Below are 16,775 nucleotides of genomic sequence, written 5' to 3'. Positions count from 1 at the left end.
ATTCCCACACGTCTATCTGTCCCTCTGTCTCAAGTTCCTTTCCCGGCCGTGATATTAATTGGCCCGTTCCAACATGTTAGAATTGTCTCCCATGCAAACCTTAATTAGTTTGGGGCTCCTTTGTGTGCAGAGGAAATACTAATGGCCAAAACATGTGGGAAGGGACGGAGCTAAAAAGAATGGAATAACATTTGTAGAATGACATAAGGACCCCATGCAGCATCGACTGCGCACGTCTCCTTACCGTAGCACTGTATCCCCCATGACTAATTAAGATACATAATGAGGTAATATAACTTTTTTGACATTTCCTCATTATTTCATATATATAGAGGCAAAGCTACTACAAATGCACATCGTAGCTCTTGGTGTAAACAAAACTAAATAGAAGTTGCCTAATCCAATAATATCAAACTTCAATCTCCATTCTGTACCTTTCCACATAGTGCTGCCGTGGTGTGATGGTCGTGACCACAGACACGCATTGAAGGTTTAAGGTTTCACACGCTCGTCCATGTCATTACCACATGTTTGGTTAGCCGCAAGCGACTATAGGAGGGCGTTTGCATATGTTGCATTAGCACTGCATACTAAAGTCACCATTCCCTCCACCTCCATAGACTTAGCCTGGTAAACCCTCCCTCCGGAAATCTCATTTCCATTTGATTTCAGGAGTGAAATCAAATGGAAATGAGATTTCCGGAGGGAGGGTTTACCAGGCTACCATAGACTGTCCCCTTCATGAGAAAGAAAACTGACTGTTGGTGATAAACTCAACATTCCAGTATTTAAAGTAAGTACGCATGCACTGTTAATGTCACCGTGCCAAGTAAGTATAATAATAATTTGTTTATCACATTACCCATAGCCATATTTATTCACAAATACAGAGGACAAAATATACCATTTGATCATCACATCAATAGATTAACATCATTGTCAACAAGGAACACCCCCAGTAAACGCAATGATATCAAAGTCTAGCTGTGTGGCCCAACATTGTAGAGAGAGAGAGAGAGCTCTCTCTCTCTACCTGGCATACTTCCCCTTTGTTGGTATACACAGCCATTATGTGAACCGCTGAAGGTCGCTGTTTCTGTTCTGTGTTTGGGTTCTTTTGTGCCTTAAATGTCATCTCAGCAGTGAATTATATCGAACCATCCACAGTAACCGTGCCTCATAGCGGACAAGTTTCATTCATGTCTCTGCCTGGTATAAGAGCTCAGCGTGCACTGGAACTTACTTAAGCCATTAAAAACAGGGAAAGCAGATCTGTGTCGTTTTAAGATTTCTTGGGCTATTCAAAAATAGCAGATATACAAGCTTATAGATCTGCTATTTTTTAAAAATCGTGAACATTTGTGCAAATCTTTGAATATATATATATATATATATATATATATATATTAAAGGGAATATTATTGACTCAGATCTTTGCTTCTGGGGGTCCATATTACAAAATATTTTGAGATCCGTGGCCAAATACATATAATTTTGGGGGTCCTTGACATGAAAACGTTTGAGAACCACTGATATAGAAACATATGTTTTTTTTTGTAAACTGTATAATTCAGAAGACATTTGTAGAAACCCCAGAAGCAAAGATTTGAGTTAAAAATGTTCGCTTTAAAAAATGTTATATATTCAAAATATTTGCACGAATTTTCACAGTAAAAAAAAAATAGCAGATCTATAAGCTAGTGCCGCGCTATGAGCTTGTAGATCTGCTATTTTTGAATAGCCCAAAGAAATCTAAAAATGACACACAGATGCGTTCCCGGTCTTAATGGGTTAAAGCTGTAGTGATTGGTCAGGTGCCGTCCTAACTGCTTTGAAAGATACAGCTTTTAGTCTTGCATTGATTGGTCAGCTGCCATATAACTCCTGGGAAAGCTAATAGCATAGCTGACAATCAGTGCAAGCTTAGTTATCACCCTCTCTCTGTCCTTTTATTACTCCTCTCAGCCAGGGCTAATAACGTACCTTTTTTACATACATAAAATTAAACCTCCATGAGAGCACGGTGACATCTGTGCGTGAGGGAAGTGGGTGCTGAGTATAACAGAAACAAAGAGACTGGTTAAGTCAATGTGAAAAATAGTGGTGGTGCTGTGTGAGATTAAACATTAATTCTCTCTCAGAGATGTTTTCTCTACTGTCGTAGACTATCATGATGTTAGAGGCAACCAGTGGTGTAAAGTAACTAAGTACATTTACTCAGGTAATGTACTTAAGTACAATTTTGAGGTATTTTTAGTTTAGGCTACTGGATTATTTCAAATTTTCTGTACTTTTACTTCCACTCCACTACAATTATTTGAAACAATTAGTTTCTATTACTTTGTAGATTATGATTATTATTACAAAACATACAGTAACCACTTCAGCCTTATTATACATGTTGGCCGTTTGAAATTAAATTAAACTCACAAAGCATCGCTTGTAGATCTGCTATTTTCAAAAGATATTTATACATTTGAAAACTTGAAAAGGGATATTCTGCATAAAGAGTACTTTTACTTTTGGTACTTTAAGTATATTTTGATGCCAATACTTTTACTTGTAACAGAGTATTTCTATATTGCAGTATTGATACTTTTACTCAAGTAAACAACGTGAGTAGGCCTACATTTTCCACCACTGCTAACAGGCATAAAAGTTTTGATGCGTGAAATACTTGTTGAGAAAAACTGAAAATAAAATGTGTTGAATGCAGCGTTCAAAATATAATGGATAGCTTTCACATTAGCCCTCATCTGAAATCCCTTTTGGCAGCGGTCCCAGAGGTATTCAATCACAATCTGTGATTACGGATGGACATATCCAGAGCAATCTGTCATACTTGGGCATAGCACACCGGGGAGCAATTAACTTTAATCAGGCTTCAACTGGGTCAATAATTCTAGGCACAGTCACACTACTTTCGTTATCCTGACATTAAATATAGACTCAGCTCTCAGCTCGTGTTCTCTACAAATTACCCAGTGTTTGTTATCCAAAACCATCTTCTGAGGTAAATGTCACATGATTCTTCAATTTGTAAATACCTATCTTTGAAATGCTTTGCAGCTGACAGTTTGAGACATACGGTATATTACATCTACTGTGAATGTATTGCTACGCTCTGAACATCCATAGTGCTGACCCTGCTGTGTGACTGTGTGCAGTGGTGGAAGAAGTACTCAGATTTAAGTAAAAGTGGCAATACCACAATATGAAAATACTCTGTTACAAGTAAAAGGCCTGTGTTCAAAATGTTAGTTGAATACAAGTACCAAAGTATTGGCATTACAATGTACTTAAAGTACCAAAAGTAAAAGTACTAACATTTTTGAAAATAGCCTATGTTCAATGTGTAGCATATTTTCAAATAGCCTATGTTATAAAATAGGGCTATAGTGGTTAATGTATGTTTTATAATAAAATGTATATCTGCAAAGTAACTAGTATAAGTTTTCAAATAATTGTAGTGGAGTAGAAGTACAATATTTGCCTCTGAGATGTAGTGGAGTAGAAGTAAAAGTACAGAAAAGTACTGAAAATACTCCAGTAAAGTAAAAATACCTCAAAATTGTACTTAAGTAGGCTACAGTACTTGAGTAAATGTACTTGGTTACTTTACACCACTGTGTGTGTGTGTGTGTGTGTGTGTGTGTGTGTGTGTGTGTGTGTGTGTGTGTGTGTGTGTGTGTGTGTGTGTGTGTGTGTGTGTGTGTGTGTGTGTGTGTGTGTGTGTGTGTGTGTGTGTGTGTGTGTGTGTGTGTGTGTGTGTGTGTGTGCGCGCGCCTGCGTGTGTGTGTGTGTGTGTGTGTGTGTGTGTGTGTGTGTGTGTGTGTGCCTGCGTGTGTGCGTGCGTGCGTGCTGAGGGTTTTACCCCAAGTATGTACAAGTCTTTGTTTTTGTTTGTTCCATTGAGTCTGTTGCATCGAGCATTCATTCAATAAGGGCTTAAAGGGATTTGAGATTAATCTCGTTGCTCTGCTTTTTTTCTTCCTCTCTTCCCGATTTCGATTTCAGAATGGAGACTTGGGAGAAGATCATAAGGAGCTGAAATAACCTCAAAGAAATGCACTTAAGCAATTTGTGGACATATATGCCTTCTATGACCTTACAATGTATTTATTGTTTCCGCCAGGCCAAAAGGCATGGCGAGAGAGTATGTTTTGCATCCTGTCCGTCCGTCCGTCCCTCCGTCCATGTGTGTATGTGTGTGTCATTCTGTCTGTGACCAAATAATCTCCGGCACCGTTGGCTTGATCTTAGCGAAACTGTGCACACACACTCCCTGGATGCCAGAGCAGAACCTCTTCTCCGAATCTTTCACATGGTCCTGTCAAAGCGCCATCAGGAGGCCGAATTTGGCAAAACACATTTCTTAACAGTACTCCTACAGACTTTGTCCAAACATCACGCAAATCGGAACACAGTATCTCTGTAGTCTATGAACCAAACATGTCATCCAGATTTTTCATATTCCATCCTGATTGGCTAAGATTGACATCTAAAGTTTGCAGGAGAGTGGCTTGTTTTGAACAAAATGCCGCAAATCATGAACGCAGCGTCCGATTGCGATTTTCTTTTTGATCCCACAATTTAGTAACCCTTTTTTCACCATGTGCCAATTTTCTAAGTCGCTACACTCCCCCCACCAGCCTAGGGAGCCCAGGGCCGAGCTCATGCCTCCTTCAATGCATGAGAGCCAACTGACCTTCTTGTCACCTGACAGGGGGGAGTTTCCCCGGTAGGACGTAGCGCGTGGAAGGAACACGTTATTCCAACCAGTACCTTTCCCCTCCATCAGGCGCCCCAAGCACTTTTTGTAGTTTGTTTTTAAAGGTAGGGTAAGTGATCTTTTTTGGTCTTATTATCATTTTTTGTTAAAAAGGTTAAAGTACTATATTCTGAAAGTAATCATTGCTATTGTCACAGGGGTCTCTCCAGCTCTTTAGTAAACAGAATATACAGTAGTAGATTTTCAGGTTTTAACCCAATTTCAAATTTAAGCCAATCAGGAGAAAGCACTGAAAATGCATTTTCTGTTTAATAAAGAGCTGGAGAGACATGGGAGACTCCTTTAACTGAACAAACACTCTAGAGCAATGAGTACTATCAGAATATAGAGCTATTTAACACTTACTTTAACCAAAGTAAATCACTTACCCTACCTTTAATTAGTCAGACCCTTCAATTGTTCATCTAAAAGGTGATCACTCCGAATGAGCCCATCTCTCAGCAACACAGTCCTATCAAGGCCTGAACCTAAATGCCTGATTTATATTTGACGCAGTGTAAAATGCACTGAAAATAAGCAGAATGCTGTGACATGTTGGTGAGGTTAGATTGCTTATTTTTGGTGCTGCAACTATAACTCACCCCTAATGGTTTCTCGCACGCCTCTGCTTTTGTGTGGTTCTTCATTCAACATGGTCCCACTGGACCACTTCCTGACAATGTCACCTTGGAAATAAACTTTTAAGGCAAAAAAAAAACATGAATGATTTCAACAAATTACCATCTACTCTAATCCCGCACATTCAGAATAACCTTGCTTAGCTTCAGAAGACCGACTGGGCTTCATTATATAAAAAGGCACATTTTGGAGAGGAGCCAGCAATTTTCCCTATTGAAATAATAAAAAAAAGAACATCTAATAATGAATATTATAAAGTATGGCTTCATTTATACATTTTTTTTACCTCTTAACCCATTAAGACCGGGGACGCATCTGTGTCATTTAACGATTTCTTTGGGCTATTAAAAAATTGCAGATATACAAGCTCATAGCGCGGCACCGAGTGCCGCACTATGAGCTTGTAGATCTAAAATTTTTGAAAAATCTTGAGAATTTGTGCAAATCTTTGAATATATATTTTTCTAAGCGAACATTTATAACTCAAATCTTTGCTTTTGGGGGATTCTACAAATGTCTTCTAAATCCTAACAGTTATTATTTAAAGAAATATGTTGCTATAATCAGTGGTTATCAAATTGTTTCATGCCAAGGACCCCAAAAATTATATGTATTTGGCCGCGGACCCCCTTCTCAAAATATGTTATTCCAGGGACCCCCAGAAGCAAAGATTTGAATAAAAAAAAATTGCGTTAAAAAATATATGTATATTCAAAGATTTGCACAAACTTTCATGATCTTTCAAAAATAGCAGATCTACAAGCTCATAGCGCGGCGCTACTCGGTGCCGCGCTATGAGCTTGTAGATCTGCTATTTTTGAATAGCCCAAAGTATAAAATAACGGTCACACAGCTGCGTTCCCGGTCTCAATGGGTTAATGGCTGAATGTGGAAGTCATGCCCACACAGATATCAAGCAATCAATACCTTATGTGCATGATGCAACGTGAGGTTAACAGCAACAGACTCATCATCCTGAGCTTGCAGACATTATTGCTTTGAAAAGCCATGAGCAATGATGTGTCGCTGCCTTTCTTTCCTCTCAACACTTTCCCTTGATAATGTGTATTTCCTTGGAGGCAACCCTCCATTTTAGAGCAAAATAGCCCCTATATGACATAGTTTGATTTGTCTTGCCATCGCCGATGCCTTAAACCGTGGGAAGACAAATGCTGATACCTGGGTTATCGTGCCTGTTGGTATAAGATTGATAGTTGTCACATGAGTTACATGACATCCTGGCTGCTGTCCTTGTACAAACTAAAGGAGGTGCAATTTGACAAGCTCACAAGGTGAGAAAACTGATGTCCGTATGATTATCGCTGTTGTCGGGCAGGAACCTCATATATCCATAATTATTTCAACCTTTTATGTTTTTTTTTTGTATATTAATTAACCCATTAAGACCTGGAAGGCATCTGGTGTCATTTTCAGATTTCTTTGGCTTTTCCAAAAATAGCAGATCTACAAGCTCATAGCGGGGCCCCCGAGTGCCGCGCTATGAGCTTGTAGATCTGCTAATTTTGGAAAAAGCTTGAAAATGTGTGCAAATCTTTGAATATATGTTTTTAAAGCGAACATTTTGAACTCAAATCTTTGCTTCTTGGGGGTCCCTGGCACAAAATATGGAGATGGTTGTCCGGGGTCAAATACACATCATTTTGGGGGTCCTTGACATGAAAAAGTTTTGGACATGCAAGGTTTCTACCTGACAATAGATGTTTGCGAACGCGGGAGGAGGCGCGGCGAAGCCGCGCCTCCGACCAAGTGGAGCTTACTATGTAACCCTGCTTGGGTTGTGTCTCTGTGTCTCTGTGTCTCCGTGTGCACTGCCTGTGTGCACTGCCTGTGTGCAGCTCCTCTGAGATAAGTAAATGTCCAATTTAGACGTACCATACATCAAATGAAAGGTCTTTGAAAACTGAACACACCTGTCAAGGTTGCGTTTAAGCCCGCCCCTTCCCCCGGAAGCCACGCCCCGGAGAAGGCTCCTAAAAACTCCCCATTGAAACCCCATGTTAAATGAAAAGTGCCCGAATCGCTCCCAAACTTTTTCTACCCCCCCTAAGTGGGGGTCTACGAACAAATACATCGGGCTCGGATTTTGGCTCCGCCCCCCGGAAGTGGGTGAAACAGGCACTTCAAACACTTTGTTGAATTGTTCAAAAACATTCCAAGTTTTTTTTTTGTGAATTTGTATTTTTCTAAGATGCTCCTTTTAACGCAGATTTAAAAAAAAAAATATATATATATATTTATTGGTTACTTTTTTTTAAATATTTTTTTTCATTCTTTTTTTTCTTTTTTTGCGTTCGCTTACCGCGTTTGCGCGTCTTACTTGTAATCCTAAACTACCATAAACAGATGGCTTTGCTGCTCTCTTTATATACCCGCCCCTCTCTCTCTCTCTCGCTCTCTCTCTCTCTCTCTCACACACACACACACACACACACACACACACACACACACACACACACACACACACACACACACACACACACACACACACACACACACACACACACACACACACACACACACACACACACACACGTATAATGTGCTTGATATCAATAACACAGCGCAAATAATAGGGTGTCATAACAGTTTTCTGATAGATTTTGGGCACATAATGTTTTTTTATTAACATTGCTGAAAGATAAAGCTCTCTATACAGCCCATAGTGGCATGATTTTTATTATTTGTTTTGTGTGGATGTGATGTGATGATGATGATAACTCTCTGTTCCTTGCCATAGTTTATATTGTTGCAACAGTATCAGGCAGAAACCTTGTATGTCCAAAACTGGAAAATATATTTTTCTGGAAATGTAAAAAAGAAAGTTCCAATGGATCCAATGTAGTTATTATTTAGTCACAAGCTGTTAATGCTTTTTATTGGTTCAATATTTATGAAACCCACACACGCACTTCATCGCGGTGTTGTTAGCTTGTCAATGGGCTATTGTTGCTAAAAATAGCAGATCTACAAGCTAACAACACATCGTGTTGCAAGGCGAATGTTCCCCCCTAAAATATGAGTTGGGGTTCAAGTGGTGAAGAGTCCGAGGCACTTGACATTACAGGGCCTCAGGCTCGCATCTCAAAGACAGGCTGACGGGGAGGGGGGGCTCTGCCAGGCCATTTGGAGCCATCTGAGACACTGCTGATCCATCAGAAACCTCTCTATCTGGCCATGATGCACTTTAAAAGTCAACTGCTACTGTAGGGTGACTTGGGGAAACTTGAGCTGAAGCCTGAGACCTAACCTGTGTCCATTGCAAGGAAAGGGTCCAGTTTGAAGCATGTCTTGTCGGACTCGGGTAGGTGTGCTGTTCAGAGCAACTCTGTGTGTGTGTGTGTGTGTGTGTGTGTGTGTGTGTGTGTGTGTGTGTGTGTGTGTGTGTGTGTGTGTGTGTGTGTGTGTGTGTGTGTGTGTGTGTGTGTGTGTGTGTGTTCGCGTGCGTGTGTATTTTCCCATTATACCTAGTCTTGGAGGTAACTAACAGTGGTGTTACATCTGATGAATGTCTCAGATCTATTCCTGGCAGATATCAATGACATCACAGTTCTGTCAAACTCATTCACACTGATCAAGGCGCAATTTCAGCACAATCACTAGAAAGGCTTTTATATTCTTTCTTCTTTTTCCCCTCGTTTTTTGACATTTCTGTCAAGATGTACTGACGTGTAATGTAGGTAAAGTGAGCCTCTCTAATAAGCATCTTCTCGGGTACAATCGGTTCAGACCCTCCTTTCCCTGATCTGACAGTCTTGTGCTTCTAATTTCAGTCATGAGAAAATAGCCTTATTATTTCCTGATAAGGGCATATGCCTATTGAGAAATGTGTCACCATTCAGCCACTCGCTGAGCAATCACCCCGTCCATTCAATTTGAATTCAAAATATCACTGGCATAGGGCTCTCCAGGGAGATTGTTACCTCTCTCTCTCTCCAATACACAATACATGCAAGTAAACGTGTGTGTGTGTGTGTGTGTGTGTCACACACACACACACACACACACACACACACACACACACACACACACACACACACACACACACACACACACACACACACAGAGTGTTGTAATACTATACTTGTGAGGACATGAACATTTTAAGACGACGATTTTCTGAATGGCATTTTTCTTTCTCCAAAGCCGAAAAATAGGCGATCTACAAGCTCACAACGCGCCGCGCTGCGACGCGTTGTGAGCTTGTAGATCGCCTATTTTTCGGTGCGCGACACAAGCTCTCGATTAAGCATAAATCAAACGTAACTCCTATCTCTAATCCCTGAACCTAATTGCTACGTCTAAATCCTGAACCTATGACAAAATGACATTTGGTCCTCACACGAATAGTAACACACACACACACACACACACACACACACACACACACACACACACACACACACACACACACACTCACACTCACACTCACACTCACACACACTCACACACACACGTGCCTCATCATTGTCATTCTGGAATCAGACTGGGATGATGGATGGTTGTGCTGTGTATTCTAAGGCCAAATGGGAACAGTGAGTTCTCTCACCCAATTCCTCCATGTTTCCTGCCTTATGCTCACCCAGGTGCTTGACTATGCACGCTGGAGGGGGGCCACGCAAGGACATCACTATAGTATGATGCCATCCACATGAGGTAGTGGGGTATTTGGTTTCTCTCTGAAGGGAAAGGCAATGGGTGGTCGACTCCAATGGGCAGTGGTGGAAAAAATACTGTTTTTTTTTACTTAAGTAAAAGTATCAATACTGCAAGGTACTGTAGAACTACTCTGTTACAAGTAAAAATCGGAGGGAAAAAATGACTTGAGTAAAGGTACTAAAGTATTAGCGTCAAAATGTACTTAAAGTACCAAATGTCGGAAGTATACTCGTTATGCAGAATGTCCCATTTCGCAAGTTTTCAAATGTATAAAAATCATTTGAAAATAGCTGATCTACAAGCTCACAATGTGTCGCATCGCGACGCATTATGAGCTTGTAGATCGGCTATTTTCAAATGGCCGAAATGTATGGCTGAAGTGGTTAATGTATGTTTTGTAATAATAATCAAAATCTACAAAGTAACTAGTAACTAATAAGTACTAAGTTTTCAAATAATTGTTTAATTAACCTGGAGTAGAAGTGAAAGTATTGGAAATACTCAAGTAAAGTACAAATACCTCAACATTTTACTCAAGTACAGTACTTAAGTAAATACTTAGTTATTTTACACCAATGGGTGGGCATCAGACGGACACAAAATACCTCTACACTGTGTTCTGCCCCCCCTGGGAGATAATAATTGCCCCGTGACACAGAAGGTTTGGATGCATTCCTACACGCACCCCCTCCCCGGGTGAACATTCTCTCTGAAAGGTTGAAAAATGAATTGTGCAGAAGCCAAACCCGTAGGAGCCGTTACAGACCAGCTGCACTGTGAAATTGATATTAATTGAAATTGATTATTCAATCTGGAACACACGGGTCATTAATTTCTAATCTCTGCCCTCAATCAATAACGCATCCCTCTCTCCAAAGTAGTGTTTAGAGGTTTTGTCAACTTGTTTATAAATAAAAATGATTACAGTGGTAATATTCTTTAATTAAAGTATGGGCCCCCTGTCTCGTCCTAATTGTGCTGAATTTCCCCGTCACTGGAGAGCAACAATCGTCAATTAAGCTTAAAGAAAACCAACACTATTCAAAATGTTTTGTCACGTTGTACGTTGACATCAAAATAGTTGAGTCTAGTCTATCATTTAATCCATTAAGACCGGGACAGCATCTGTGTCATTTTAAGATTTTTGGCTATTCAAAAAATAGCAGATCTACAAGCTCATAGCGCGGTGCAATGAGCTTGTAGATCTGCTATTTTTGAAAAATCATGAAAATTGTGCAAATATTTGAATTGAATAGTTTTTCAACATTTTTGACTCAAATATTTTGCTTTTGGGGGTCCCTATTACAAAGTATTTTGAGATGGGGGTCGGCGGCTAAATACGTATCATTTTGGGGGTCCTTGACATGAAAAAGTTTGAGAACCACTGATACAGTACGTACGTTTTACCCAAAACTGTTGGAATTTAGAAGACATTTGTATAGAATCCAGAAGCAAAGAATTGGGTTACAAATGTTCGCTTTTAAAAAATATATACTTTCAAAGATTTGCACAAACTTTCAAGATTTTTCAAAAATAGCAGATCTACAAGCTTGTAGATCTGCTATTTTTGAATAGCCAAAGACATCTGAAAATGACACAGATGTGTTCCCGGTCTTCATGGATTAACTAACATGACAAATTCCATCATGTACTGATTCCTTTTGTTCGGCTACCAGAGACAAATTGTTCTCATATATATTGGCCTCCAACTAGTATCAGGATTTTCCATTAGTGTTGTGGATAGGTGGGGAGGACAATGTCCAAGAGATACACGACAACACTTGACACGGCATCCCTCGTCCTCTTTCATCAGTCCAGAATGTTTACTCAAACATAAGTGGGTGTGTTTCTCACCTCCAGCCAATGTACTCTATAATGGAAAATTAGCGCGGGCCTCTCCGACTGCAGCGGTCTGCCACAATACAGTCTGATTAGGAGTTGATTATGTTTGTTGGTTTGACGTTAATTATGCCAGCTGTTTGGGAGACATATTGTTCCTCTGATTGCTGCGGGGATGTCAACATGGAGTGGCAATAGCCAGCATCCTGTGAATATATCAACAACGCTGGCTTAAGTGTGTTTGAGGTCACTACTGGTCACGCCCAACCACTCAAGGCTACTCTTGACGTAATTTAAAGTGTTGTGGTCGCTGACATGGCTAAGGGCTATGTGAATAATTGGTTGCCTGTGTTCATGATTAGTTCTATTCTCTGTGCCTATAATAATTATTCAATCATTTCTGTAAGCACACACACAGACCCGTCTTTCCCAGACCCAAAGAAACAGACGTGTAAGCTCAAGTGACTCTTAGACATTTGATTAGACATAATTTGTACATGTATGTATCTATCTATCTATCTATCTATCTATCTATCTATCTATCTATCTATCTATCTATCTATCTATCTATCTATCTATCTATCTATCTATCTATCTATCTATCTATCTATCTATCTATCTATCTGATTCAACACATTAATTACTGTAAAAATGGTTATCGGCAGTTGAATATAGCTTGTTTTCACCAAAAACGCAATCTGGGAAAAGAAATCTGAGGTAAATGTATCCTCCAATAATTAACCAAAGCTCTGAGGTGGTGAGCCCAAAATCTCTTCTGCCCGGTTCTCCTCAGTGGCTGGAGCAATTGATCTGCATTTGCACACAGACATTGACCATTACCAATGTGCACAGAACAGCGAAGCCCGTTTTTCGCTTTCCCCAAATGTCAGCTGTTTATTAGCGTTTTTGTGTTCACTGGGTTGCCAAATCCAGCGAACACAAATCACAAATCATGTGTGTGAAACAAGCGTGGGTGCTCATATCCCCCCACGGGTATGGTCTAGTTTTTTTTATAAATCTGGTAACATTGCAGCGGACCATTTTTTTTTATAAATGACATCATTTCCGGGTATATTCTTCTCTGGAAGTCAAAGCAGCATTCATAAGTTGGTGAAGAGCGCCCTCTAGCGTAATCACTGAAAACACAAAAAATTTGTTAAGGGTGCATTTTTACACTTTCATCTTACCATCTATTTTATATTGTTATGACAAACCAATGCTGTGTTGAAATGAGTACTGTACTCAACAGCTTTCACGTCTGCCACTGGATCCTGGCTTAATTGTTAATGCTCAGACATTTTAAGTCAACTCAAACAGATTGATTTGCACTAAATGGAGATAAGTAGTGGTAGAGTTGAGTCTTTAATTTAGTCTCAGTCTGAGTGTCAGAAAATCAACAAACAGATTTGTACACAATAAACAAACGCTCAGGTCCTAAATAATACACATGGCAGAGAAATCCACTAGTGCAAATCAATGCACTTTGCATTGTCTTTTCTCAGAAAGCTCAAATCTTAATGTCAGTATGGATGTGCTTTCTTTGTCCTGTGGCACATAGGGGCTTCACTGTGCATGCACAGTGGTGGAAAAAGTACAAAAGTGTTTTACTTAAATACAAGTATCAATGCTGCAATATAGAAATACTCTGTTACAACTAAAAGTCCGGAATTCAAAATCTACTTGAGTAAAAGTACAACATATTGGCATCAAAATGTACTTAAGGTGCTAAAAGTAAAAGTACTCATTGTGCAGAATGTCCCATTTCTTTCAAATGTATAAAAATCTTTTGAAAATAGCAGATCTACAAGGTCACAATGCATCGCATCGCGACGCATTGTAGATCCGCTCTTTTCAAATGGCCCTATTATATAGGGTTGAGGTGGTTAATGCATGTTTGTAATAATAATCAATCTACAAAGTAACTATAGTAACTAGTAATTAAAGTTTTCAAACAAGTGGAGTGGAGTAAAAGTACAATATTTCACTCTGAAATATAGTGGAGTAGAAGTAAAAGTACTGACATTTTCAAATACTCCATTAAAGTAAAAACACCTAAAAATTAAGTGCGGTACTTGAGTAAATGTACTTACTTTCCAACACAGGATAAAAAGGCTTCACTGTCTATAGCAGACAAAACTTTTCCTTCGCAGGAGACCTGGCATGTGGACTGAAAAGTACCAAGAACACGGGGAGCAGGCGAAAGGTACCCCGTCAGCCGCCAATAAATCAATACCCTGCTTTATTACTTCAGAGAACAAAAGGTTCTGCACCGAAATCGATTGTCCTGCTGAGGCCTCTCTGATAGGGAGAGAGAGAGAGAGAGAGAGAGAGAGAGAGAGAGAGAAAAAAAATGATATGCTGGCATTTGGTTCCTATCCGTCCCAAAGACCAAATCAGTATCAATTTATTACCGATGTGATGGTTTCCGCCTGATGTGTTTTGGTGTAAGCACAAATCAATGCTGACTTTATTAGCCGCGCCATGATACATTGTAAAAGAAAAAATGACATTACAGCACAGGGTTGCCAGGTGAATGCCATTCATTATGGATGCTACATCACAGTGGGTGTAGATACTGAAGGGAACTGTTTTATTTTGGATTAGGATTTATTTTATTGCTAGTTGGTAAAACATTTTTTTGATTTATTTGGCTATTCAAAAATAGCAGATATACAAGCTCATAGTGTGGCACCGAGTGTCGCACTATGAGCTTGTAGATCTGCTATTTTTGAAAAATCGTGAACATTTGTGCAAATCTTTCAATATTTTTTTAAGCGAACATTTGTGAAACTCAGATCTTTGCTTCTGGAGGTCCCTGGAACAAAACATTTTTACAAATGCTCGCTTTAAAAAAATATATATATATTCAAAGACTTGCACAAATTTTTCACGATAAAACAATAAATAGCAGATCTACAAGCTCATAGCGTGGCACTTGGTGCCGCGCTATGAGCTTGTATATCTGCTATTTTTGAAATAGCCAAAGAAATCTAATCTAGATACTGAAAAGGAACACGGTTTGCTGTTTTATTTTGGATTAGGATTTGTTTTGTTGCTACTTGGCGCTATTCTGTTTTTAAACTCGGTTTGACAATATAATCATATGCTTGGGTTTTTTTAATCTAAAACATGCTCTTTGGTATATTATGAACATAGTAATGAGCTCAGACAACCAGAAAAACAGCTCTAGTTTCAAAAAAGGCATCACAGGCATCCGATGTCCTTCAGGGTCGGACGAACACTATCGACCTTTTACTGATTACCGAGGATACATCATAGACTTTACTTCTGAGAGGTTCAAATTTCCTTCACAAATCGATGCTTTAATAAGAGGAGGGACTGGGGTTGTTTTTTAATGTCATTTCATCGTGGCATAATATTTGAATATCATTCTAGAACCGCTATTTATTTTCTGTCCTTATTTTTGCTGTTAGATAAAGTAAGCTGCTTGGTGCCCATGGTGGTGCATGATGTCCCATGGAGACGGCAGAGAAAGGTGTCTCGCTAAACGAAACCACACGGTGAACAAAAGCAGCATGTGGTCAGTATATAGGATGAGAGATTATACCCTGTTGACACTGTTTACACTTGCATTATCTAAAAAAGAAGAAAAAAAAGGAAATATCACAAACCCAGAAAAATATAAACTGAAAAGGAAAGTTTTGCAACGCACTAAATGCTGATTATGAGTCGGTGTTGATTTTGTCGACTGTAAAACTATGACGATTTTTTTTCGTCAACTACCTTTTTTCCTTTTCAAAGGCAAGTCGTTTGTTTGATTGCGCTCAGGTGTTGCGCTCTGAAAATAGCACATCTACAAGCTCACGCGTTGTGAGCTTGTAGATCAGCTATTTTCAGCATGCAACCAAGTGTAAAATGAACCATTATACGACGGCATCAAGGCACCGCCAAAATACATTTTAGTCAACTTAATCAACTGTGGATTTAGTCGACTATAATCCTATGATATTTAGTCGACTAAAACTAGACAAAAACTAAAACATTTCAGATGACTAAAATATGACTAAAACTAATTTTATTCAAAAGACTATGACCAAAACAAAATAAAAGAATTCTGTCAAAATCAACACTGTTATGAGCTTGTGTGATGCACATTATATGAGATTATGCCTCACATTTTTAGATCATCATCACTCAAGACTCAAGAGATGAGCAAGAACTCCATGAATTTCATATTTTCCTTGGTGATTAGCTCTCATCTTGTAATTTGTTATTTGCTAACAACGTTGATTGTAAAATCTAATAGTTCATACAAATCCATAATGCATATTAAATGTCTCACAGTTGCACCACGAGTAAAAGCATAGCAAATACGTATGCTCTAGTGTCATTCCTCTCTACTTGATTACAAGTAGAACACTCTTGATTTGACTTGATGAACCCTGCTAGCTCTCAGAGTAAGTGGAACACCAAGCTATTTGCATTGCCTCCCCAGAGACCTCACAAAGGCACTTAACAAAGAAAAAAAGTGAGCGAGAAACGGATAGGATAGAGGAATAATTTGTCCGGGAAAAAAAATCCCTTTCCATACATGGTAGATTACATGCTAGCGGTCATGAATTAAGTCTGTCTGGTTTGCCTGGTGTTTGCCTTCACCGCTCAAAACAAAGAAGATTGTTGTCATAACCTTATTTATTGTCTAATATACACACACTCTTTCCTGGCTTTGCAACAAAACAGAGCTACTTTGAGAGGCAGTGGGCCATTCAGAATTTCAGACACAGCAGAACAATAAACTGTAATAGGACGCAGAAGAATGGCTTTGGACTTAACCCATCGAGACCGGGAACGCATCTGTGTGTCATTTTTAGATTTCTTTAGCTATTCA

Source organism: Gymnoscopelus braueri (assembly GCF_963280865.1).
Source record: "Gymnoscopelus braueri genome assembly, chromosome: 6".
Lineage (NCBI taxonomy): Eukaryota > Metazoa > Chordata > Actinopteri > Myctophiformes > Myctophidae > Gymnoscopelus > Gymnoscopelus braueri.
The sequence above is the reverse complement of the archived record's forward strand: the minus strand, read 5'-3'. Positions refer to the sequence as shown.